Raw genomic sequence first — 25,518 nt, forward strand, 5'->3', positions numbered from 1 at the left:
CTTTGGCATTTGACTTTGTTGGGCTTCGTGAGGTTCCTGCTGGGCCATTTCTAGGTCTGAAACTGTCTGGTCTCCTCTCTGGATACTTCCTATTCTCGTTCGTGCAGGAGGTGCTGAAACTACTGACCCCTTTTAATACAAAATCCCAGATTATGACAGCAGGGAGTGCCTTCAAGTAGAGAGATACATGCCTAGCTACAGTAGTTTATGCTTCGTGCAATGAGGTGCACAGAACTTTGGTATTTGTTTTAAAGGTAAGTTTAATTTAAAGTAACATTAGAATCTGAACAAGAAGGGGAATACACAATATTCCCATGGAGCTGGACAGAAGCGGAGGCTTAAGGTGAAAGAGAAGGATAACAATTGTAGGGAAATTTAAGCACAAATTCAAAGGGTAAATTTGTCTATGCTAAAACCGTCCGTCCCCTATCCCGACCCATCACAAAAAAAAAATAATCTGGCCGTATACTTACTTAACAACCACTTCTGTATCTATTTCTTCCATCTGCGATACCGTATTAACCACGCGCTGTCAAATTTCAAGAGGAAAAAGACAAAACAAGGCAAGATCTTAGCTTCCTTCTAACTGCTGCCAGTTTTCATCACGCACACACGCCCACTAATCCTCAAGTTAAATAAGGAAAAGAAATGCAGGGGAAATACCTACTTCTTGCATCATTTAACACCGTGTTTGTCTCGCAGCCCTGCCCTCCAGCCGACGGAGGACCGTGCCCTGGGTTCCTCTGCCAGCCCGGGCTCTGCTCAACTGCCTTCCAACCAAATGTCCCATCCCTTCCAGAGGTGTGACCTTTGTTTTTTCCAAATCTGCACTTTTTTTAAAAATTTTTTTAACTTTTTAACTTTTTTTTGGCACTGTTACCCAAGCAGCAAGTTTCTGAGGGAAAGCCTCTGCTCAGAAGCCCATGGGCAGCAGCACGGTGGAGTTTGTCCCAGAGAGGAACCGGTGCTCTTCAGCCAACTCCTAGTCCTGCAATGCTGCAAAACCAACCTGGTGTGTCCAAGTGACCTTTATTTTTATCCACTTGCATTTCATTTCTTGCAATGGTTGTGCCCAGCCAGTACGTTACTGACAGATCACCACCCTCCTCCCCCGGCACATGCCAGGAATATACACCACTGCTGGGGTAAGGAACAAAATACCACCCGTTCTCAAGCATAAAATAAATTCTCCAGCCCACCTGGTCTTTTTTGGGCCCCCATGGCTTGACTGAAGGAAGCGTATCCCGTAGCGGTGCTGGTGCTGCCAAGCACCCAGGGGAAAGAGCAGCTCAAAGGGCCGGTGGCCCCAGTGTCCCTTTGGGTCCTCAACATCCCTTCGGGTGTTTATATTTAAGGAAATGCAGGAGGCAGGCAAGAAATTCCAGCTGCTAACCCATTTCAAGTAATAGCATTGTTATCGTTGACTTCCTGCTTTCATTTTGCTTTAATTGTAGATCTGCTCGTTTTGGGTGCGTTCTCTGAAAAGGAAGTCTACAACAGAAAGGAGAAGATCCCATTTACTGCTACAAATGAGCGTGTTTCTCATCTCTCCCGTGTCTTGCATTTTTAGCCAAGTTGTACATCTCCACGCAAGGTCCTCGGAGCCCCTGGGACACACTCACGAGGATTTTTTGTGGTGGGACACTGACTCCCCACAAAGCTTTCCCTGCTCTTTTCCCCCCTTCTCTGGTGGAAACCAGTGGATTTCATCCTTTTAGTTCTCACCTGCTCCACAGCAGACTTCTCTGCTCTGTTTCCACTGAAACAATCCCGTTTCACAGACTCTCCCTAGAAAGAGCGCTTAGTAAATCCTTTTAATTAAGGCCATGTTTGCGTCCCTTAGTTACGGAGGAACAAAAGATTTCAGCCGGAACCCCTGCCAAAATGTTTTCTTCATGGTACTAAGTAGCCACGGAGAAGCCAGATGAAAAGTCGGCAAACGAGATTTCTTTCTAGTGCCCACACTGCATATTGCCACCAACAGCTCATTTTGGTGGCAAACGTGGAGTCTCAGAGGCGTTCGGATGACATGTCACAGCTGCTCAAGCTTTGCTGGTGGCAGCACAAATCATCTTGGAGTACCACCAGCTGCCATCCTTTCCCACCCAGTCTTGGGGTGGAGCGGGTTAAAATTTGCCCACAGTACTGCTCTTCAGAAGTTGGGTGATAAATCTCTCGGATGATAAATCTGCCTGTTGATTATAAATCACATTTACCGTGTTTTAGCCGTTTTCAAGGAGATGCTTACCAAAGTACAACCCATGCCTTCGGTGAGGTCCTGGAGGCTTCCTGAGGGCAATCGTGGTCCCTCCTAGTGGGCCAGGCGGCAGCTATAGGACACAGCACTGGTGGAAAAAAGGACTGCAGAGGGCAGGTGAGCAGCCTCATGCCGCAGAGGTTCTCCAAACCAAAGCCATACAGCAGGTCTCCAGCAAAAACAGGTGAGACCGAGCCATGGTTGCACCCCAAAATATCTTGAGAAGACATGATGGCACCTCCCCAGAGAAGGGATTTTTCCATTTCTTGATCAGAAACTGTGACTCCAAGGCTTGTGAGTCCTTCTCACACTTGTCTGGGCTGCCTGCACGCTGGGCATTGAGGGAGGGGACCACCTCTGTGCTCCGTGTGCTAAGCAGTGTCACCTCTGGGAGGGCATCAGCACTGCTCCCAACATCTTAAATCCTGATCACCTTGCTATTGGGGTAGAACCATAAAAACATTTAGTTTGGAAAAGACCTTTAAGATCATCAAGTCCAACCATTAACCCAACCCTGCCAAGTCCACCACTAACCCGTGTCCCTCAGCACCACCACCCACACAACTTTTAAATACCTCCAGGGATGGCGACTCCACCATTTCCCTGGGCAGCCTGTTCCAATGCTTGATAACCCTTTCAGTGAAGAATTTTTTCCTAATATCCAATCTAAACCTCCCCTGATGTGGGCACACAACAAGGCCAGAAGAAATATTCCTTGCCCCAGAAAGTCCCTTGTCAAAGTAAGTGCAATTGATGATTGCTAAGCATCATTGCTCGGCACCTCAGAAACAGGGGACAGGGTTGGAAGTCTGGTCCCTGAAGGTGATTTTTGGACAACATGGGGCCAGTGAGCAGCCTGGACGAACAACCTCATAAGGGGCGCATCAGAAAGAGCCAGAGCTACTGAAGGACAGGAGACCTGGGATGCCTCCACCGCCTTGGGCGGAGGCACATAATGGGAGCACATAATGCAGCGTGCTCCAAGAGCTGTATTTTGCCCCATCGACAGCTTCCAAAAGCATTTGGTGTTCTGCAGTTGGGTCCTGATCACATGAAAGCGATCGCCTCACAGCCAGGCTTCCCACCTCAACCACACCTGATCTGTCAGAGAGCAATTTCTCCCTTTTTTCACCCCAGTTTCCTTAAGCCGTGTGGTAAAACATGAGTGAGTTTAATCTTCTACTACATAGCTTTGCCAGATAAATCCAGAAACAACCAGAAATGTTTTGTTTTGTTTTTTATCAAGGGCAATAAACGTTCTCCGCTTGAGTGAAGAGGCTTTTAGAGGCGTTTGGCTATACTGGTGGAGGACTTGCTTTACAACGCCGGCAGTTTCTCCCTTCTGGGTGCCCGAGCTTTATCTGTAGCTGTGGGAAACGACCTCATCATGCCACCGAGATCAGGCTCCGGAGAGACTGCGATGGGACCACCGCATCACAGGGCAGCCAGGAGCGGGCAGGAACAAGAGGCTCTGACTGAATACCAATTGTACGGAGGAGCCAAATCCTGCAGCTTTCAGTAAAAAAAAAAAAAAAAAGCTTGGAAACCAAGTCGTTAGGAAGGGCAAGCCACGGGGTGCGCAGGGTTGCCAGCTGGAAGCCTCAAATAAGGAGAGCAACAAGTTGATTTGCTGCAATGGTGAATGTGCTGGGCCACGTTCCTGCGCTGGCGACGAGGGGAGGATGCTGTCGTCTTCGTCAGCCGCACAGATCTGAGCCGGTGCAGGGCCAGGCAGCGGTTGAAAGCGCTCTATATGGGCCATACGTATAGTACGACCAAGCTCCCCTGATCTTTGGCTTCTCTTGTCCACACATCGCCACACTGGGCTTTAAGGCAGGGCTTGCCATTCAGCTCCAGTTTGGGACTGAAAATTTTTTTTTTTTTTTTTTTTAAAAAAGAGGCATTTTTTTCATTTCAAAGGAAATAGGCTGAAAAAAAATCAAGACCAGAAAGCCGCATGGCCACGCAAGAGGTTAAGCTGCCAGGTGCTGCCTCTCCGGAGGACGGGCCATTTTTTTTTTGCTCGGTGCTGTTCCTGCTGAACCTGGAGCTCCAGGAGCTGCTCCACATGCCGCTGGCTCTTCAGCTGGTGGCACCTCCTCCTAACCCAGTGCAGGTGCCAACTTGCCCTCCTCCTTGCCCTCTAAGGTGGCTCCGCTCCAGCAGCAGCACGGCATGGCCAAACCCTGTCTCCAGCTCCAGAGCCACCACCCTGCCCCATCACAGCTGCCAGCTCACCCTTTGCCGTCTCCTGGAAGAGCAGCGGATGCTGTGGTCCCCTAGCCTGTGAGGATCCACATGCCACATCCTTCAAGAGAGGGAGAAGGTCCCAAATAGCCGTCACGGCAAATCACAGGCCGGTTAAAGCAGTCTGCAGGGCTGCTGGGGCACCACTCCATGCCCCTGTTTGCCTGGGGTCCCTGTTTTAGGGGTCTCCCACGAGGGCTGTAGTTATTATAATGAGCGCGTTATTTACGGGAAGTGAGAGCATGCAGGCCCTGCAAACCCCCCCGCGGCCCCACAGTCATAGAATCACAGAATGGTCTGGGTTGGAAGGCGGGGGGGTCTTGAAGGTCACCTATTTCCACCCCCCTGCCCTGGGCAGGGACACCTCCCACCAGACCAGGTTGCTCCAAGCCCCCTCCAACCTGGCCTTGAACCCCTCCAGGGATGGGGCAGGCACAGCTTCTCTGGGCAACCTGGGCCAGGCTCTCACCACCCTCACAGCAAAGAAGTTCTTCCCCAGATCTCAGCTCAATCTCCCCTCTTTCAGCATCAAACCCTTCCCCCTCGTCCTATGGCTCCCCTCCCTGATCAAGAGTCCCTCCCCATCTCTCCTGTAGGCCCCCCATGGATATTTCACACCATGCTGCGATAGCTGAGCACCTTGCAACAGGCGTTAAAACACGAGGTGCCCAAGTCACTAACACCTCAAGGGTTGTGCTCTACTTCATCAGCTTCTTGGGTCTCTCCCAGCATCCCCATCACCGTCTGCTGGTTGCAACCCTGCGGGACAGCAGGTTTCACCCACATGGCCAGGATGTAGGGACACAAAGCCACACAGCTGGGAATACAACAGCTTGTCAGGAAATAAGCACAGGAGTTTGGTTTTTTTTTTCCTGGAGGCAGAAGTTTGGCGAGATTAGCTCGTGAATTCAGCTGGAGGAGCAGAGTAACTTTTGCCTTTTTTAGAGGCCTGGAAGATTTGAAGCTCCCATAAACTTTAATGAGATACTTCTGCAAAACTACGAGTAGAAGCTGTTGAAAAGCAAATTATAGCCATTTTGGGGGACTCGAGCAGCTCCAGCAGCTATTCACTCAACAAGAGCTGGCAAAGCAGCCTTCCTGTCAAATTTCGTAATCCCTTTTGTCAAGAACTTCCTCCTTTCTCTTGTCAAGTTTTAATTAAATTTGCCCAGGATGGGAATATTTTCTTGCCCAAACCACTTCTCTGTGGACCAGCCCAGAGGTGGATTCAGCCAGGATCACCTGCTGGACCCTGGGCATCACGGTTCCCCTGGGGAAAACTGCGATCCTCAGCAAAACGAGGCCTCCCCTGGTGTGTCCCAAAGGGGAACGAGAGAGGTGGCATCCAGAAATCCCAATTAACCTGGGAAGAAAATAAATTTCTCAGCTGCTTTAAAAAAAAAAAAAAAAAAAGAAAAGAGCACGATATATCTCAGTCTTTCCCAGATAAGGGAATCACTTGAGCATGTCACCCTTCACCTTCAAGTTCTGTCTACAGGGCTGAGTCATTACTGCAGCTAATTAGAGACTTCAAGCTGATTATGAGGATTGCAGTAAGTGGAGACACAAAATCTCTGGGCCTGATACACCTTAATACAAAAGCCACTTTACACTGACCTGGCCTTAAAATACCCCAGGATGATGTGAAGTGCTCTTAGAGCAAGTGGGATGAGGCCATCTGCATTTGGAGGGACCGGCACACACACATCACAGACTACCAGCATCCAAGGCTGATGGGGCTCTTAAAGGCCCTATCCGCCCCCAGGTGAGATGAAAGCATCTTTCTGGTCACAGAGAGAGACAGGTCTTTCACAACAAATAAAAATAAAAAAAAAATAATATATATATTCAGGCAACTGCCTGAAGAGCTGACTGATATTGATCCAATAAAAGCTGAACAAAACCTTTCTGAGTCCATTTGCGGGTGGCTCTAGGCGTATCTTAAGACCTTAACGAGTCAGTAAAATTCTCCTCCGGGTCGATTCTGCCAGCACTTCCACGGATGGACTCTTCCTAAGCTTCAGGAGTATTTTAAACTCAATGCAAACCTGAAAATTAAGAGGTCGGCTTTTCCATATGAGCAATACAGAAAAAGGAAAAAAGAGCTTCCTGCCTCGCTTTAAAATAACTCAAAGCCACAGATGCCAGCCCACCATCCACAGAGCAACTTTTGAGCCCAAAGCACCAGGGAGGCACAACGGTCTCGTGGCCTGAAGGCAAACGTTTGGGGGACAAGGTACCATCGGTGGACTCAAAACGGAGAGCAACTCGCCAGCCCCAGCAGCCCGAGAGATGCTCTGTCCTCACCCACGGGGTCCCCCCAGAAGCCACCAGTGGCATGTCCCGGGCAGGGGGACACACACCACACAGGGCAGTAACCTTGGCTGCAAAGGGAAGCCTCGCCTCTGGGCTGAGCACAGCTCCAAAAATATGACAATAGTCATGAGACCCGCCACCCCGGTCACCCGGAGTGAAGTTACCACCGGGGTGACATTTGGATTACGAGCATCATCTGTCAGGGCTTTGAGTCAGCACACGGGTGCTGCCAAGGGTTTGGGTTTCCCTGCAAGTAAAATAACTGCAGGGAAAGCATTTCTGCTGGCGTGGGTGTTCCATCCAACCCCGGCAGCTCCCTGAGCCTGGGAGGGGAAAGGGGGGAGCTTGTGCGTTTGAAGTCACGGGGGTGACACCTCCACTCACCCCAGGCACCGCAAGGCCCTGGGTACCAGCATCAGGATGTGCACCGGAGCTTATGCCGAGACACCAAAATACACCCTCCCACTCACTTCCCAGGGCAGATCAGCCCTCTCTCATGCAGGGAGGCAGCGCTGCTGTACAAAGGCGACCCGTGATACGGAAAAAGAACGTGAAAATCCAGCCAAACCAGTATGCCCAGCTGGCAGGTATCTGGGAGAACAGCTCGACCCTGGCTGGTGGAAACTGGGGCTCCGTCTCCCGGCGTTTCGGGCAAGGGGGAGCGCAGAAAAGCTCTGCGGTCACCGTGGCTCATCAGCAGGTTAGAGACCTTGGGAAGGACCTCTCTCTCGTGCAGTGGGAGGTTTTGCTGGGTACGAGCAAAAGGGGTATGACCCGCGGGACAAGACAGTGGCAGCCCCTACACCTGGTGGGTCAGTGGAGGGGATGGGGTCAGCGTGGATCCCTCTGTCAACAGAACTAGGGCTTGGGTAGCTACCACGGCTCTTACAGGAGAAATTATGGGTTAAGTAGGATGACTAACTGAGAAGCAACCTGTTTCTGCATGGGGAAAGAGATACTTGTGTATAAATAAACATGCATACATATATGCGTGCAAGCGTTTTCTGCTTTAAAGAAAAACATGATTAACGTGGTTTTGTGATCTTGTATTAAAACAAATAAAAAAAAAAAAAAGACGCAAAGGTTTCTTCATGTCCTGGAATCTTCCTGCTGCCCTCACCTAAGTGTCTGATCTGGAAGAGATGCTGCACCAGGATGCAGAGAGACAGAGTGGGGCAAAAGACTGGCACAGCTGGAGATCAAAGCACTTTTGGATTACATCCTGATCTCAGCCGATATGAAAAAAAAAAACCAAACCACACATTGACTGACCTTCCTGCAATCATTTTGGTAGCATATAATTTCCCACTTCTCCTTCTTCCCCCAGTTTTCCTTCTAGGACTTCTTTCTGCAGAGATTTCCTACTCTTGACCTGCTTTCCCTCCAACAGCTGTCTTCTGCCATGATGTTTCCCCCACAGAATCACAGAATGGTATGGGGTTAGAAGGGACCTCTGGAGACCACCCAGTCCTACCCCCTGCCAGAGCAGGGTGACCCACAACAGGTCGCACAGGATGGTGTCCAGGTGGGTTTGGAATGTCTTCAGAGACGGAGACTCCACCACCTCTCTGGGCAGCCCGTTCCAGTGCTCTGCCACCCTCACAGGAAAGAAGTTCCTCCTCATGTTTAGATGGAGCTTCTTATGTACAAGTTTGTGCCCGTTACCTCTTGTCCTGTCACTGGGCACTGCTGAAAAAAGACCGGCCCCATCCTCCTGATACCCGCCCTTTAAGTATTTATAAGCATTGATCAGATCCCCCCTCGACCTTCTCTTCTCCAGACTAAAAAGACCCAAGTCCCTCAGCCTTTCCTCATCAGAGAGATGTTCTAGTCCCCTCATCATCTTTGTAGCCCTTCGTAGCCCTTGTCCCCGCTTTCCTTCTCCATTTCCCCCAAGGTAGCTCCATCCTTTCCAGCTACAATGCCTCTTCCCTCCCTGTTTCCTCTGGACCAGCCAGAAGGACCCGAGTCCTGAACCAGTCCCTTGTCCCAGATGCAAGAGGAGCATCTTGGACCACGAGCAGCTTGGGGGGTGCTTCCAGATGTGCTGTAGCTTTGCTGTGGAGGTTGTCACCAGCAAGCTGGACCTCAGCTCAGGAGATCTGCTCCTCTGCTTTCTGAGCAGCAGCATGCTTGGCTTTCAGCTCCAGCCCTGTGGTCTCCATCTTTACCACAGCTACAGTCCTCTGGGAAGTGCAGTGTTTTCAGGAAGAGCAGAGAAGCCTCCCTCATCCTGGCTGGATTGCACTGCTCAGAGGACAGAAGCTACACTGGCCTCTGCAGCTGCAAGGTCCAGAGTGGCAAAGTTGCCATCTAAATTCAAATCTGGACTTCTCCCCACGCGTGGGGTGCTCAGAGCCTGATTTGGGGTTCCTCCTAAAACAAGGACCCAGCTGCTCATTTCCAATCCAGCTCCTCCAAAACTCAGAAGGGTTTAGATCATTCGGAGATTCTGCACTGAACCAAAACTGGAGGCATCTGGCAGCATCTGAGTTAGCAAGCAGAAAACACAGAAACAGAATTTGAAATTTCAGGGCTGTCTCTGCCACTGCTGTAAATCCTGCAGTTCTGCTGTGATTCTGCCAGCAGCACAGGGTATGGATCGCCTGTGGCTTCATCCCGACCCTTCAGGGCCTCCCAGTCCACAGCTTGGCCGGTGACCTTCCTCCAAGGCAGCTTGGATGCAGTCGGGGGTTAAGAGAGTTGAAGAGCATGGATAAAACCTGCTCTTTGCCAATTTGGCCCCCGGTGCTAAAAAAAAAAAAAAAACCAACCCACATCTCAAGTGCATGTTCCCAGCTTGGACAGGAGGATTGTGAAGCTGTGCCTAACAAAAGCCTTAAGAAAAAGAGACATGGAAATATTCCGGCAGCTTCACATTTCCCAGGGGGAGGAGGCGCACGCTGCCAGCTCCCTCGCCGAGAAAACGTGCTTGCAGGAGAAACTGCTCCATGAGCCCAGCCTGGACCCAAAATCGCAGCCCAAAGCCTCTACCCTGGACTCGCAGCCGGGTTTCGCACCAGCTTGTACTAACACGTACCACACCAGCAGCCAGGGACATTCCCAAGTGCGGGGTCTCGATCACCTCTGTCGGTAAATTAGTGTCCTCTGCCCCTCCAGACCTTCACCTTGAGCTGTGCTGGATCCCTGCTAGGTCCAGAGAGGGGTCCTGTCAGTAGGGGACAGAGACCAGAGCCTGCTCCAGCATGGAGGGCCCCTACAGACCCCACGGGCTCCTGACTGAACTGACAGGGTGGGCTCAGCGGTGATGGGAGGAACTTCCTCTTCCTTGCTTTTCTTGGCACGTTTAATCAGCCCTGCCTCAGCTCCGCACCCAGGGTCGTTTCCAAGCACAGGCTCTCCTGCTGTCGCTGCCTCCGTCTTGCTTTTTGACCTGCTTGATTTCACAGAATCACAGAATGATATGGGGTTGGAAGGGACCTCTGGAGATCATCTAGTCCAACCCCCTGCCAGAGCAGGTCCACCCAGAGCAGGTTGCACAGGAACGTGTCCAAGCAGGTTTGGAACATCTCCAGAGACAGAGACTCCACCACCTCGTTGGGCAGCCTCTTCCAGGGCTCTGCCACCCTCAAAGTGAAGAAGTTCCTCCTCATGTTTAGGTGGAACTTCTTATGTTCAAGTTTGTGCCCATTTCCTCTTGTCCTGTCACTGGGCATCACTGAAAAAAGACCGGCCCCGTCCTCCTGACACCCACCCTTTAAGTATTTATAAGCATTGATGAGATCCCCCTCAGTCTTCTCTTGACTAAAAACATCCAAGTCCCTCAGCCTCTCCTCATAAGAGAGATGCTCCAAGACCCCTCATCATCTTTGTAGCCTCTGCTGTACCCTCTCCAGCAGTTCCTTGTCCTTCTTGAACTGGGGAGCCCAGAACTGGACACAGAGCTCCAGACAGGGCCTCATCAGGGCAGAGCAGAGGGGGAGGATGACCTCCCTCAACCTGCTCACCACGCTCTTTTTAATGCACCCCAGGATGCCATTGGCCTTCTTGGCCACAAGAGCACATTGCTGGCTCATGGTCATCCTGCTGTCCACCAGACTACCAGGTCTTTTTCCTCAGAGCTGCAAAAGAGGCATTTTTTCTCTCCAGCTCATTGGCAGGGCTTCAGGGGGAATGGGGTCCCATATCCCATACGCACCAGGAGCCAGGGGGACACCAGGAGCCAGGCACCACAGCATAACACCTCCAAGAAACCCTTTCACCTGGGATATCACCTGGAGCACACCTCTGCAGCCTAACAAACTCCCCCTGCCTGATATTTTAAGGCCAAATAGCTCATTACTGCAAACGAGGTACTGAGCTTCCAGGTGCCTTGGTTTCCTCCAGCTGAGCCGCTGCAGAGGAGCCAGCGTGGGGGAAAACCAAGTAAAACCCATTTAAAAAAACCAAGCGAAACCCTAAGAGAACTTGTAGACAGCAGAGCTGTGACTGTGAATGCACATAAATAATAGTAAACCAGCATGGAAAAAAATATCTGCAGTTGCTGGGCAAATTGATGTTTCTGCATAAACAGCAAATATAAATTTGCACTCACAGGAGCGCAGCCTTCGTGGGGGCACGGGATGCTTAAGAGCTAAATGCCGGACAAGGCAATAATGCTTGGTGGGAAGGGAAGTTAATGCCCTGTTGCTAGAAAAAAGGGGCTGGGGAGGAGGGTTGCTGGCTAGGGAGGAATTTGGCAGTGCATCACTCCCGTTACATCGTTCCCGTCTGTGTTCTGGGGGAAGCTCTGCCTTGCTGAACTTCTCTGTACCTTTTTTTTTTTTTTTCCAAGCATGAGATAAGCTAATGGCTTGTAATTCCTCAGGCACGGTTTTCTGTGTCTTCCAGGTCGATCCAGCGCTCCCATTTTGCTCTCCTGGAGCAGACCTTGGCTGCGTTACCCCGTGGCGTTTCGAGGCCGACGTGGCGAGATGTTCAAGAGGCACCAGAAATAGCGGGGGCTATTGGAAAGGCAGCTCCACGCTCGGGGAGGCCGCAGACGGACCTCGGGAAGGGAGGGAAAGTGGCCTTACAATCCTTGCATTGACAGCACAACCCATGGAATGTGCTTTCTACCGCTCACCGCTGCGGGGAGAGGCAGGGGAGGGTCATTGAGCTGATCCTCATCCCAGTCCCACTGGCTCCGGTGGCGCTGGTCTTCTTGTACCCCTTTCAGATGGAGAGGAGAAGCCAATTCCATACTTTTTTCCCCCCTTTAAAATACATCCTTGTTGGACTCGGCAGCCTGCTAGACCTTCAGTGGAATATTTTCAGTGGCTGTGAGTCGTCCTGTGGTTAAATAACAAACATGGCAATAAAACACTAGAACATTTTCCTAGTACAGGAGACAGAGCGTCTACTGTCATCAGTTCTTAGGAAGCACTATTATTATTTGCGGTCCCTGTCCTCTTCTTTTATCCAGTTGTCTGCTCCCCAGATGCTTTCTTGGGAGCAGATGCTAAATATATTTCATTAATTCGTACCATATATTGCTCTTTTGATATTTAGCAGTTGTCAAGTTTTGCTTGAGAAATGAAAATTAGATGGCCAGTGCTCTACAGTTAGGGACAATTCATTTCCTAATCCTTCAAACAAAGGTATCAAGAAGCAACTTTCTTTATATCAGCAACTGCCAGGACTGAACCTGCGTCCTGCTGTAGAAGTGAATCCTTTGTAATTAATTCCGTCCATAAGCATTTGCCGTCTTAGTGTTAAATGGCGTAAGGCAAGGAAAAAGCTGAACACCAAGAGGAATTTAAGTTGTAAAGTGCTGTAGTTACAAAACTCTTCATTGCCTCTCTGAATTGTACGTTTCCTACCAATAATTCTACCAGGAACTTTTCCTGTTAAATACAGTATTTTTTCCAAGACTGGCTTGTAAATCTGGACTATAACGAGACCTATTGAGAGATTCACCATTTCCCTGAGAAATCAGGGGGCGAAGCACGTCCAGATTTTCAAGCAGCCAGAGAAAAGCCCAAGGGACACTAACCAAAATCTGTCCCAGCTCGCTTTAAAGAACCGTGCCCTGCTCCTAAGGAGCAGCGATTCCTGCAGAGGTAAGTGAACCCATCCATGGTGTCCTGGGTCCCAGTTCAACAACAGCACGTGTGTTCAAGATATGCAGAGACAGCATTTGGCCTTCCACTACCGTCACATGAAAACGGTTTTGATAGGATAAACGTGGTGATGCAAAACCCAGCTGGGGCGTGACTCGCGTTTAATTTTCCTGGTATAACTCAGCAAACCTCTATCCAGAAGGCTGCACGTGACGTTTTTCATTAAGCTGTACAGTGTGTACCAAGCCCCCTGTTTTTAAGGTGACATTTCAAACCCCTGTAGAGGAGGGACAGTTGTCAGGGCTGTGATTAAAATAGATCCTTGTTTGTTGGTGTGACTTTTACTCGGCTCCCAGGAGATGCGGCAGCGAGCCCTGCCACCTCTCCCAAAATAAGATATGCCCCAGACGGATGCGCATGTGACATCCCAGGGGATGCTGTCAGCTCTGAACCTGCCCTTGCTTGCACCCATTCTGCTTAGTTCACGTTGGGCTAGTGATCGCCTCCAACCACCTCTGCATGGTGCAGGCGTGAGGACAGCCAGGCTGCGTGCAGGAGTCTCATATGGCTTCATAGCATCATAGAACAGTTAGAGTTGGAAGGGACCTTAAAGACCATCCAGTTCGACCCCCCTGCCCTGGGCAGGGACACCTCCCACCAGACCAGGTTGATCAAAGCCCCCTCCAACCTGGCCTTGAACCCCTCCAGGGATGGGGCAGCCACAGCTTCTCTGGGCAACCTGGGCCAGGGTCTCACCACCCTCACAGCAAAGAATTTCTTCCCCAGATCTCATCTCAATCTCCCCTCTTTCAGTTCAAAACCCCTCCCCCTCGTCCTATGGCTCCCCTCCCTGATCAAGAGTCCCTCCCCAGTTTTCCTGGAGCCCCTTTAGGGACTGGAAGGGGCTCTAAGGTCTCCCCGGAGCCTTCTCTTCTCCAGGCTGAACCCCCCAACTCTCTCAGCCTGTCCTCACAGCAGAGGGGCTCCAGCCCTCCCAGCATCTCCGTGGCCTCCTCTGGCCCCGCTCCAACAGGTCCGTGTGCTTCTGATGTTGGTGGCCCCAGAGCTGGAGGCAGCACTTGGGGGTGGTGTCTCCCCAGAGCGGAGCAGAGGGGCAGAATCCCCCCCCTTGCCCTGCTGGCGACGCTGCTGGGGATGCAGCCCGGGATGGGGTTGGCTTTCTGGGCTGCCAGGGCACTTTGCTGGCTCACGTGGAGCTTCTCACCCACCAACATCCCCAAGTCCTTCTCAGGGCTGCCCATTCTCTGCCCAGCCTGCATTTGTGCGTGGGATTGCTGTGACCCAGGTGCAGGACCTTGCACTTGGCCTGGTTGAACTTCATGAGGTTTACATGGTCCCACCTCTCAAGCCTGTCCATGTCCTTCTGATGTTGGTGGCCCCAGAGCTGGAGGCAGCACTGTGGGGGGGGATCTCCCCGGAGCAGAGGCAGAGCCTTTCCACCCACTGGGGAGCAAACCCAAAGATGTCCTGGTGCCACCTAAGTCAAAGCAGGGTGGTTTTGTGGGAGAGCCAAGGACGATTATTCGCGGTCCAAAGGCTGCCTTTGCTTGCCCTTATGCAGTTCAATGACTTTTGGGGGACCAGGAGGATTTGTTAGGAACCTCGAGGGTTGATTTCCATCACTTCGCATGGCTCTGGAGCCCGGGCGGTGAACTCAGCCCTGGCTAAAAATAGGGCTGAGCTGCTGCGGCTGAGCCCATGTAAGCAGCTCTAAGCAACACCCGCTAATCGGCGGCTCTCGGGCGAGACGGGGATGCAAAGCTGCCCTCCCAGGGTGGGCTTCCAGTGCTAACCCTGGAAGAGAAACCCTTTTCTGACATTACTCTCTCAAACGAAGCGAAAGGGATAAGGGGGGGGACAGCCGTGGCCCTGCAACAGGTTATACGACGAGACCTTGGAAGATGCTCATGTGCTGAGGCAGGGCAAAAAAGACAGGAGCTTTGCAGGGGAAAAATGAGACAACCAAATCGTTTTGTGACTCGCACCATCTTTTTGAAAAAGCCCCCTGACAAACCCCAGGAGCTGTTTGCTCCACAAGAGGTGGCAAAACAGCCTGAATCCCCTAAAAGCAACAACCCAGGATGCAACCGCTTGTGTCCCACGCTGCGGAGCGGCTTGTCCCTGGACAGTAAGCTCAAACCACAGACTTCATTGCCACTTTTCTCCAGACATGCCTTTTCTCTGACTCTGGCAGCCCCCTGACAGGGATGTGATAGCTGCCCTGACCCAGACCTCATTAGCTTGTAGTTGTCCAAGTGTCTCAAATCTCCTTTTTCATCTCATCACGCATCCCAGCTGGTTCAACAGCTTCCTTGGAAAAGGAACGGGCTATAAAAATACCTTCTCCCTTCTAACAATATATCTTCCACCTGTCGTCCCCTCCTTCTCTTAAATCCTCAAAAGTCAGGCCCAGTATTTTTGGCCGGGGTGCCCGGCCGATGAGACCCGTGACTCGGTGGCACTTCTCCTCTGAAGGTGAGAGCTGACGAGGGCTGGGCGGATGCCAGGGCTGGAAACGGAGACCGGCTCAGCCCCTGGCTGATCCGCTTTTCCCAGATGGCCGAGGGTGACCACGTCTGCCCGTCGCCCGGCACCCCTATGGAGTGAAAGGCCGGATGAAATAAACACAAAGCAGCTGAAACGCTGCTTTAGAAATGCGTGAGGCAGGTGGGATGAGGAGGTTTTCTTTCTGCTCCTCATAGCCAGGAAAATCCCTGGTTTGTCTTCGAGTCCAGCTCGATATCACGTGGTGCTATTGCAGAAAAAGCAAAACCCGCTTTTTAAAATGTTGGTTTTTTGGGTTTTTTTGGGGTGACAACAGCTCCTAGGTTGACTCAGTTTATCTTATCAAAGGGACTTTGAAAAGTTTAAGGTTTTGTCCTTGGTATCAGCAGGGCAGTGCGTGCACACTGTGAACGGAGGACCCGCTCCCCGGCTCCAGCTCCTGCCGTTACATGTGCCACAGGGCTCACAAATGCCAGGTGATTAAATATTAACATTTATTGCAGCGCTGCCACTTCACTCTAGAGCCTGTGCAAGCTCTTTCTCCCAGGAACGCTGCGGTTATGGTGAGCTGACTGACATGGGAATAAAGCTGTCAGTTCAGTTGACGCCATGCTCCGTTAACAGGGAAGGTGAATAGCTACACAAATAACATAACAACATCTAATCTGTCCTTTCAGCTCGGATTTAACTCCTTGAGATGGATTTGTATGCTTTTTTTTTTTTTTTTAATTACAGTTCTTCTTTTCTGTCTACTCTATGACTACTTGGGAAAAGTCATTACCTGCCTTTAAAGGAAAGTATCCAGGGAGATCGACCCAAACCTTTCCTTTTTCCCCCGATCGGTGTGATTTCCCTTACAGCACTTTTAATGTGCTTCACCAAAGCATCACTTGCAGTTTCATGTACAGCAAAGAAAACCTTGGCTCACCTGCAAAACAGTCACTTCTTCAGTGAAGCAAATTCGGGACCAAGTCATAAAAAAACGGAGAAGAAAGAAACACTTAAAAAGGGACAATACACTGAGAATACGCAGCGCTGGTAGATACTGGGTGCAATGATAGCTAAGGCCTTTCTATCTTTATATTTCTCTGCTCTGTTGAAAATTGATGATCCCCTTAAGAGCTCGAATTTAGCGGCAATTATACAGCTACGCAGGGAGGATGTTAAAACAGTTACTGAGAGAGAACAAACAGAATAGGGTTGTGCCAATTCACTTCCCAGCCCCATCTTATCTTCTGTGGCACAGAGGTGGGTACGGCGTGGATTAATGATTTGCTTCCCCCCCGCCAGAAGTGTAATAAATCTCTGAAAAGCCCGCACCCGTGTACAAAAGCTAACACGAATGCGTTCACCCCAGGGAGCCCGGGAAGGAAACAGTAGTTTGGCCAAACAATTTATAATATTGATTCCGTCAAAGCGGCATAAATGGAAGAAAAAGCCTTTAAGGCTAAGTACCAAAGTGCTGCCTCTGTTTTGTTATGATGAGCCCACGCTTCCAGGGGAGAGGGTACCCTGGGAGCTGCCTGCTTTCCAGACTTCTGCCAGGCCAGCTCGCGGGCTCGGGTGGAACTTGTTTCAACGATGGCGGCCTGAAACTCACGGCAACCTCTTTGCTTTCGCGTACCCGCTGGCGCAGCAGGATGTGAGTCAGGAGAGGTGGTGAGGCATGTCCTGATCGCTCCCCGTTCCTCAGGTGTTCAAGGACACCAGCTTAGAAAAGCAGTGGTAGAAAATCGCCTGGGAGCAGCGCGGGTGGCCTGACGCTCTCTTGCCTCTGTGTGCATTGGGCGGGGGGGGGGGGGGTGGTGTTGCCGTAGGTGGGGATTTGGCTGGATTTCCAAGCAAGCCACAGCTCCAAGGGTTGCTGCAGGGTACACACCACGCGTTCGCTCCTCCGAGAAGGAGCTGGCTGGCCGCTGCTGGCCTTCAGCGCTGCTGCACCCCCGGGATGAAATCAGCCATTAGGTACGGCCGGCTGGCTGTTGAAACTATGCCCAGAAATGGAAGAAATTAGTGTCCTCTGCCCCTCCAGACCTTCACCTTGAGCTGTGCTGGATCCCTGCTAGGTCCAGAGAGGGGTCCTGTCAGTAGGGGACAGAGACCAGAGCCTGCTCCAGCATGGAGGGCCCCTACAGACCCCACGGGCTCCTGACTGAACTGACAGGGTGGGCTCAGCGGTGATGGGAGGAACTTCCTCTTCCTTGCTTTTCTTGGCACGTTTAATCAGCCCTGCCTCAGCTCTGCACCCAGGGTCGTTTCCAAGCACAGGCTCTCCTGCTGTCGCTGCCTCCGTCTTGCTTTTTGACCTGCCTGATTTCACAGAATCACAGAATGATATGGGGTTGGAAGGGACCTCTGGAGATCATCTAGTCCAACCCCCTGCCAGAGCTGGTCCACCCAGAGCAGGTTGCACAGGATGGTGTCCAGGTGGGTTTGGAATGTCTCCAGAGACGGAGACTCCACCACCTCGTTGGGCAGCCTCTTCCAGGGCTCTGCTACCCTCAAAGTGAAGAAGTTCCTCCTCATGTTTAGGTGGAACTTCTTGTGTTCAAGTTTGTGCCCATTTCCTCTTGTCCTGTCACTGGGCACCACTGGAAAAAGACTGGCGACCACTGAAAAAATCTCCTCCTAAGCCTTTCCTGCAACCTCTGTCGCTGGCGTTTGCCCAGGCTTCTTCACGGTAGCGAGAGTCAGAGTTGCACAAGCGACATTTTTCCCCTCTACCCCTGCTCCCACACCATGGTTCCAGTGGGGCAGGATAACCCACCCCACACACACACCTTTTCCAAAGACGTGCCAGGTGTGATGCTGCTCTTCTTACGCCTGCCTGAGCAGCGAGTCAGGTGGTAGGATGGATACCGTCCACCCCACACCTCCACATGCTGACCTCTTTTCTGTTCTACTTCCACCTCTCACCAGCACCTTCTGTCCCACCTCCTCACCTGCCTTCTCCTTACCACAGGACTAATCCATCCTTCCTTCTCCCTTGCCCTAAATTCTCTCTATTTCTGCCCATATTCTCCTTCTCCCACACTCATTAGCTTTTGCAATTATCCCTCAGACCAGCCTGGCTCTCTTCCTGCTCCTCTAGTTTCCACTTAATCAGCTCCTCCTAAGTTGAGGTGACCTCCTCATCCACCCAGCCGAGTTGTCTTTCTACCCGTGTCACACATTTCCTTTTTGTGTCCCTTCTCTTTGGGGTTCAGCCACTGATTTTGTGAGCTTCAGGCTACTGGTTCCTTTGACTCATCTGCTCTTTTTCTCTTATCTCTTGAAATTCATACCATTAATCACCATTCCTGACTAGCTTCCTTCACTTTGCTTTCAAAAAGTAGGTTAACCTGTTCTAGAATCAAAACCACACCTTCTGTTAAGAGAAAAAAAGACAGGAAAGCTCCTGATGATATTAAGCACAGACAAAAAAGATTATTCCCAACCCATTCTAAAATTGAAAAAAACAAACCCACATCTTTCATCTGAAGTAAATGGAAGAAGATGGCACACAATGCAAAAGGACAAGGAAGGATGCTAAAACTGAAAATGAGGGAACTTAGAGAGAAGTTGACTGGACAGTACAGTATCTACCGACTGGACAGGCAAAAGGTATCTTAAGATGAAGTTCATGAACTAAGCAGGGGAAGATAAAAACTTGGAGGTTGAGATGAGATCTGGGTAAGAAATTCTTTGCTGTGAGGGTGGTGAGCCCCTGGCCCAGGTTGCCCAGAGAAGCTGTGGCTGCCCCATCCCTGGAGGGGTTCAAGGCCAGGTTGGAGGGGGCTTGGAGCAACCTGGTCTGGTGGGAGGTGTCCCTGCCCAGGGCAGGGGGGTGGAACAGGATGGTCTTTAAGGTCCTTTCCAACCCGAACCATTCTGTGATTCTATGATTCTCTGAAAAAAATTGGGTGCTACCGATAGCATATAATGGACTGAAAATAAGAGTGAGAAGCAGCATTGGTTTTGTGCCTGGCCCTGCTTTTATCAAAGTCCATAACCAAACCCCAGTCAAAATCAATAGCAAAAGTGGTTGGGAAACCACAAGGCAGCTTTGATCAGTTTGCATCTCTGTGGCTTTGATTTTCCGTCTGAGGTCACTCAAACTGCATTTCTTGCTCTTTTTCAGTCCCGCCTTCTTTAAAAAGTATCCAGGAGCCCTTTTGTGCCATGGTACCCCAACCGTTTACAATGCCAGTGAAATTAAAAAAAAAAAAAAAAAAAAGAAGAAGAAAAGCCAAGGCAAACTTTGAGTAATCATTTATTACTTCTTTTGCCTTTCCTCTATTTGTTTAACTGTGTGCCTGAGGATATACGTGGATGGATGGATGGATGGATGGATGGATGGCTCTTTCGCAGTCCCTTCCCTGACGTTTTCCCTCCTGCCTCCGCAGCCCGGCTGTGCTTGCCCACGTCACGGTCAGAGGAGCACCACATGGAAGCTCTTGTGAGTCAGAGGCCCATTTATTTGCTCAGGTATCACTCCCATTGCCAAGAAAAATTTTACCCCTGGGTAGGTGTGGGCCTCATCACCTCCTTTGTGGACACAGCAGGAACCAGATGGCTCATGGCGCGAGGAAAGGCTACAGCGTTTGCAGTAAGGGTGCGGAACGTGACAGCCCTTCACTCCCTGGTGAAGTACTTGGGGATTTTATGATTGGTGTTTTTGATGACGATACATATTAAGGTAAACATTGTAGGCAACATTTCTGACTTTTTTCTTTTTTTCCCCCACGGAATTCAAGCAGTTTTTCCGAGATTATCTGTGTTGACGAACGTGTCAACAAAGCATATTGCTTGGGTGCTTCAAGAGGGACAAAACTCAGCTCCGAGGGTTTTGACGGTGTCATTGGTGGCTTATAACAGGACGGACTGGGATCTGGAAGAGGAGCTGCAGTAACCCTTCAGCCATGGGGTACCTCTGTGCTCCCCACAGCCAATATGGGAAACCAGTAACCCTGTGCCCACCGCCCAGCTCCCTGCATTCACTGAACACACCGTCAGCGATTTCCGTGCCAAAAGCCAAGATAAGAGGTTACTCCCCACTCGTCACACGACCGAGGTCATTGTCCAGGTTAAAAGATCTGGTTGAAAGACCAAGGACTTTCGGTGCAGGTTACTCTGGGCCATGTCTCAAAGCTTGCAGGTTTGGGGAGACCCTTCCGCAGGTAGGTTTTGACTTCCCTAGTCTGTTGACTTCCCTAGTCTGGAAGGGAAAACAATCAGTGCTGAGGCGCATCAACATCAGCCAAACCCTGTATTACATTTTAGAGTAACAGCCTCATTCAATCGATAGTGGTAAGGCTGGGAGGCCTGATAGTGAAGTGTAGTAAGTGTGGAAATGTAAATGTAGAAACTCTGAGCCACCTTTTTTTTTTTTTTCCCCCCACTCACCAAAAAGAAATTAAATCCCTGGGATTTTCTTCTATCCTCAAAGGTTTCTCTGAGAACCAAAGGGAAGCGTGCTCAGGTGAAAAGGAAAAGAAAGGCTGGTTTCACATCACGGTGGTGCTTTCTGATGTGTCTATCAAGTAGCTCAGAGCTTCACAAAGAGCTATTGCTTCTGCTTCTTGCCTGAGAGGATTTGAACTGCTCAGGAAAATGCCCAGACTTCTGCATATTCTGGGACATGAAGGGAACTTCTCCTAATCTCACCTTGTAGAACTAATCATACAGCAGCAGGAGCTGACACCCTCAAGATCCATTTGCTGTAATCTCCCTGAGGATTTCAACAGGCTTACGCCATCCTCTTACTCTCTGGATCAAAAGACCAGGACCTAGGACGGAAACTTTCTGCACCAAAATGATCACTTTTTGTGAAGTTACTGCTTGGCCAAGAAGCATTGTTTCTCTAGATCCCTTGTCTGCCTCCCCCCAGCAGGCACCCTGAGACAGCAGGGCAGTGGGAATAGGGGAGGATAAGGTAAATGGCACTTCTGTTTTCTCCTGTGCCTAGATGGGGATCCAAGGGAGACTGGGAAAGATTGTCTTTTTCTCTCCAAATGAAAGGGGAGCACGGTTTCCATCATAAGTCAAAAAGCAAACATCCACCACTTAAAAAAAAAAAAAAAAAAAAAAAAAAGAAAAGAAAGTATGAAATGTCAAAAGGCAAATCTTCACACCCAGCACTGCAGGGTTGTGTCTTCTCCTGCAGCTTCCCTCCGAGTCCTCCCCAAGCTCTGTGGAGACACCTCGTGGTTCGAGTGGCACCTTTGTTTTGGGTGCTGCTGGTTGCTTTCAGAGAAACATCACCTCTCTGTTGCTTTACGATCCATGTAAAATATTTTAACTGCCCATATGCCAGCTGTGAGGTGAAATGGGAAGTCAAATTTGGAGGTGGGATCTAAGGGGGACAAGTCTGATCTATGATTTCCATCCAATACCCCCTCTTCTCCTAATGATTTTTTTAGCAGCTAGTGCCCATTTCAGACAAAACTCAAAATGTTGCATGAGAGATTTGGTCTTCCTGAGTATTCATCATTTTTAGATCAAACCAACAGCCAGTAGATCGAGGGCTTCCTCAATGGTTTCCCTTTACTTGGTGTTCATTGGCCCACATCTGGATACCGCACCCAGTTTTGGTGCCCCCAGTACAACAGCGATGTCGATAAACTGGAGAGAGATCAGAGGAGACCATCAAGATGGTGTATGAGGAGAGGCGGAGGGACTGAGGCTTGTTCAGCTGGAGAAGAGGACGCTTCAGGGAAACCTAAATGGGGTCTTGTGACACCTACAAGGAGGTTGCTAAAAAGGCTCTTCACACTGATGCAGAGCAGATGAGAGATTACAGACATGACTTGAAAGAGGGGAGTTTCTCACTAGTTATTAGAGGAAAAAAAAATCACAATGAGGTTAAGTAAGCACCAGAGCAGGCTGCCCAGAAAGGCTGTCCAGTGTCCATCCTTGGCTTCAAGACCTGAGCAACCTGGTTTGATCTTGCTGTCATCCTTGCTCTGAGAAGGTGTTAGATAAAGGACCTCCCGAGGTCCCCTTCCAACATGGGTGATTCCACAGCTACATGGCAAATGGGCCCAGTGCTGGATAATGAGGCCGTGAAATCATTATTTTCAAATTCCTGAGGTTTTAAAACACACATCTTTGAGAACCAGGCAATTAGGTCAGAGAGAATTAAAATCAGACCAGGACATGGGCTCTTCACTGATGGAAACTGGACAATGAACTTAATTACTCCAACACCTGGAAGTGAAAATGTTATTTTTGCTTTCTTTTCCCCTTGCTGCATGTGTTTAAAACTCCTGCCCAGCTTGAAGCTATCCCAGCACTCGGTTGGTCCTTCTAGAAGAACAATCCTCAGTATTATTCCTGCAAAACACATTCCCTGTCTTCAAGGGTTTTATAGGAGGCGCTCATCCTTCAGGCACTAGCGATGCCTGTGTGTGTCTGTAGACATTTTTCCTCTCCTGGAGCTGTGTCCTCCACGTCTTTGTGATAAAGGCACAGGAAAGCCCTGCTCCTAACAGCGGATTCTCGCTTCCCTGAGACGGGAGCAGCAACAGGAGCCGTGTTCTGCAGTAATGTCCTGTCTCTGTAAAGCCCCAGTAGCAATGGCAGAAGCGTTGGTTGCTGGCTGGCCATGGGCAGGGGTATGATACAAGCAGGATGAAGACCTGTGAAAGACTCACTGTTGTCATGCTGAGCATGGAGAAAAGGTTGGGATGACCTACAGGAAAGAAAACCTGTTTATTTTTTATACAGGAGAGAAGTGACGCGTTATTCATTTCTGGAGCATTTGTCATGCTGGCCTCCTAGTGGAAGCCCATCTGTCCAAACTCTGCTTTCTTTAGCATGAGAGAGACTAATCATCTGGGACCACATGTTGTTTTCATGAGATGTCTCTGCTCCCTGCACAGAACCTCTTTAATTGCAAACCCTTCACAGGCATTTTTCTCATGGGCATAACATTGCACGATCAAGTCAGGTGCAGTGTGGGGCTCCTTCCTGGCTTCGGAGAGGACAGACCTACCCAAGGCAGGTCCCAGGTGTGTGACGGACCTTGGCCTGAGTCAACCAGAAGTGTAGTCTGTGATCATCTGAGGCATTAAGGAACCGTCATGCTCATAAACTAACCTGCTGATGATGGGGAGCAAAGTAGTCCACCCACACATCCGCAGCTCATCTGTTGTACACATCAAGAGCATCAACACTAGCCAAGGAGGTGGCCCAGCCAGGTCATGGATGTGTGAACTCAGCCTTTGCAGGCGAGGCTGCTTTTCCTCTCTCTGCATGACCTCAAGTTCTTTCTGTTGTTCTTGTTTCTTCCTCAAATATTTACTTTTTTTTTTTTTTCCTTTTTTAATTCTTAATTAAACCGAGTGATTTATTTGGAAAAAACAAGGATTTCCTCTTTCTGTGAAGACCTCTGTGCCTAGCAGAGGCTGATTTTCCCAAATGCAGCAGTGGGTATAATGAAAGATGTTGCCCCTCTCTGCAGATTTTGCTTCACAGACTTAGATACTGCCTGGACACCTGGATACCCAAATAAAAAAATAGCAATTATTTTTGTCATTGTTTACTTTGGTTCTTACGCACGTTTGTAAGGCATAAATAATTTAACTGAGTGCTTCTACAGGAACGTCCAGAAATTACCTCCTCCCCAAGGTGACCAGGTGGCCTCAAGGCAAGAAAGGCTCAGGAAAGGCATACACAGGGTGCGACGAGGACAAGCTTTCCTCCCATGCTGGAAAGCAGCTTGTGTCTTTTCTGCTCAATGAAGACAACCTCCAGCAGGTACCTAGTGAAGGCAACAGGTCAAGGAGCTTGTCTGCACCTCGAGCCTTATCACCCTCCCGCTCTACCCTTGCTTTTTTCCACTTTCTCTCACCACAGGCATGGCAGCAGGACAGGTCTGCACTGCGTTCGGCGCAAAGACCAGGTGGAAACACACCCACATGGGTGTACCACAGTGGCGGAACAGGCAAGTGTCTCACCATGGCTGGACCATGGAGTTCCTCACACCCCATGCACCCCAGCGCAGCAGGCACCGGCTGTCCTACCTCAGCCCATGGGCGCTCTCCCATTTTCCTCCTGTTTTCTGCCTAGAAACTCTTCCAGCAAATTGGCTTTTCAACTTTCACCATTGGCATCATGCTCTTGTGGTAGAGGTACAGTCAGTGTGGGGACCTGAAGGTCAACAGACCAGGCTGGATGGGGCTTTGAGCAACCTGGTTTAGTGGGAGGTGTCCCTGCCCGTGGCAGGGCGTGGTGGAACTTCATGATCTTTAAGGTCTCTTCCAACCCAAACCATTCTCTGATTCTGTAATATCATGGTGCAGCTAAAGCCCACAGATTTCAAGTCTTTCTCCATCACATTCAGCCTGACAGTGTCTTCTCCACTCAAAGCAACTTCCAGCCTTTCCAGATTAGTTAAACAAATTGTTGAGGTGCTTGCACGACTGTCTCCGTGCACATTCGAACGGAGAGACACATACAGCACATCAGTGCAGACACGCAGCTGGAAGCCATGAGGCTCCTTCTCGGGCTCCTTCTCCTACACCTCCCACGTCCTGCAGACCTTTAGGGCCCCTTGCAGCCCTGCCAAGTTGCCAGCAAGATGGGAAAACTTCTAGCCCAGGATTAAAAGAGGACAGGATTTCTTCTGATCTACTGCTCACCTGCTGAAAGGAGGGAAACCGAACAGGGATGGAGGGACAAAAGGAGGGTTGCAGGTTGTTCTGCTGAGCCCACCTCCCCACATGCAGTCTCCCTGTGCCTGGCAGTGCTCCTGCCTTGCTTTGACACCTAAGAAAGTGGAAGAAATGTGGAAGGGCCCATATCCAGGCACCTTGGCCAAAGCAACACCGCGTTCAAGCACCAAAGATCCCAAGATGGCCCAAAAGCAGGGAGCAAGGAGTGACACCACCCAAGTGAGTCCCAGGATGCCAGCAGGGATCTCGGGGGGAAACTTGGTCTTTGTTGACTCAAATAACTCCACTGGTGTATAACACAGAAGACCCGAGTGCCAGACCCACACCCGTGGTAAGCAATATGGAAACAAAGACAGCCACGTGTGTGGGACGACTGAAAGACAAACAGACGGATGGCACCCTGCAATTAAAGAAAACAAAGTTCTGAGAGCGAGACCTTCAGAATCTGATTGGG

The sequence above is a fragment of the Numenius arquata genome, chromosome 7, assembly GCF_964106895.1.
Source record: "Numenius arquata chromosome 7, bNumArq3.hap1.1, whole genome shotgun sequence".
Taxonomy (NCBI): Eukaryota; Metazoa; Chordata; class Aves; order Charadriiformes; family Scolopacidae; genus Numenius; species Numenius arquata.